Source organism: Fukomys damarensis, unplaced genomic scaffold (genome assembly GCF_012274545.1).
Source record: "Fukomys damarensis isolate Sample0158 unplaced genomic scaffold, DMR_v1.0_HiC HiC_scaffold_6, whole genome shotgun sequence".
NCBI lineage: Eukaryota > Metazoa > Chordata > Mammalia > Rodentia > Bathyergidae > Fukomys > Fukomys damarensis.
The window spans coordinates 38,277,169-38,279,076 of record NW_022900918.1 but is presented as its reverse complement, the minus strand read 5'-3'; the positions used below and the strand labels follow the sequence as shown (position 1 = coordinate 38,279,076).

The window sequence follows — 1,908 nt, the reverse complement described above, 5'->3', positions numbered from 1 at the left end:
ACAAGATTGTACTCCCAGCACTTGGGAGGCTGAAACAGGAGGATTGCTGTGAGTCTGAGGTCAACTTGGATTACAAGGTGAGTTCAAGGTCAGTCTGAAATACATAGAGGGACCTTGTCTCAAAATCCCACAAAGCCCAAAACGCAAAACCAATGAAAAAATTTCCAAAGACTGGAAGAGGGGGGATTTGTTTTTTCAAATGCTGAATTTCCATAAAATTTTAGAATGCATAAAGAAACAGTGAAACATTGCCCAGTAAAGGAAGTACTAATACTTCAGAATTTATTTCTACAAACCCCAGAGTTAAAATCAGACTGAAATATTTTTTTCTGAACAAAGCAAGAACATTGCACTGACCACTTCTATTGAGCATAACGTTAGAGTTGCTGGTCAAAGGTACAGGAAAGGAAAAGACAAATCATGCAAATTGGAAAGGAAAAGGCAATTATTTCTGTTCATAGATATTATGATTTTATATGTAGAAAACTTAAAGATCTTGCATACACATGCAGGAACATCCTGGTTAGATCCAATAAACACATTCCATGTAGCTGCAAGATATAAAATCAATGTACTTCATAAAAAAAAAAACTCAGCTGGACTTCTATGCACAAGGAGCAATCTGAAAAAAAAAAAAAGAATTAGGAAAATTATTCCATTTAAAATATCATGACGTAGGGCCGGGGATTTAGTTCAGTGGTTTGGTGGGCTGCCTTGCAAGCACAAGGACCTGAGTTCAATCCCCGGTACCCCCCAACAAAAAAATATAGCATGATGCCCTCCTCTTTCCCTGGGACCCACCAATGTGGGCCGCGTTCTCACCAAGACAGTGAGGAAGGAACCCCGGGTCATCATAGAGAAGTACTACACGCACCTGGGCAATGATTTCCACACCAACAAGTGTGTGTGCGAGGACATCGCCATCATCCCCTGCAAGAGGCTTCACAACAAGATAGCAGGATATGTCACATATCTGATGAAGCAGCCTCAGAGACGCCCCGTGAGGGGATCTCCATCAAGCTGCAGGAGGAGGAGAGAGAAAGGAGAGATCATTATGTCTTTGAGGTTTCAGCCTTGGATCAGATCACTGAAATAGTTCCCGACACTGAGGAAATGCAGAAGTTTTTGGACTTTGGCAGCCTCTCCAACCTGCAGGTCACACAGCCTACCATTGGGATCAACTTCAAAACACCACTTGGAGCTGTCTGAATCTTTCTGCTATGCTGTAATTTTCAATAAGTCAGGGCAACAGCTAAAAAAAAGTAAAATAGCATGAAAAATAATCAAATGCTTAGAAATAAACTTAACCATGGAGACAAAAGTATTGTAGCCTGAAAACTAACTTGTTGGCATGAGGGATCAGTTCTACAAGTGGGGGAGGTGTTTTCAGTTTTGTAATTATTAGTATATGTTTGCCAGGTATAATATTTACATTCCTCATTACTAGCATCACAGCCTCACATCAAACCTCAGACCATCAACCATTAGATTCTCACAAGGAATTCACCACCTACACCCCTTCATGTGTGCACTTCAGTAGGGTCTGTGCTCCTAGTAGAGTCTATGCTGCTGCTGACCTGATACGTGGTGAGCTCAGGGCAAAGCAAGTGATGGGAGTAGCTGGACACGCAGAAGAAGCTTCTTCAGAAGGCTGTTCACCTCCTGCTCTGCGCCCAGTCCCTAACTGGCTAGGGATGTGCGCTTGTGGGCCCTTGTTACACAGATGTGTGAAAGAAACTGAAGAAAGTAAAACAAATGAAGAGGCACATCCTATGCATGAGATAAGAGACAATATTGCTAAGGTGTCCATGTTACCTGAATAAATTTATAAGTCAGCACAAACTTGGTCAAAATACAAAGGACAGTTTTTTTCAGAGACAAAAAAATATATATATCCTAAAATTCATA

At 41.2% G+C, this 1,908-nt stretch overlaps 1 pseudogene; it reads left to right on the top strand.

Moving 5' to 3' along the window:
* The first annotated feature begins 793 nt into the window (after positions 1-793).
* Positions 794-1,209, top strand: LOC104848609 (annotated as a pseudogene).
* The last annotated feature ends 699 nt before the right edge of the window (positions 1,210-1,908 follow it).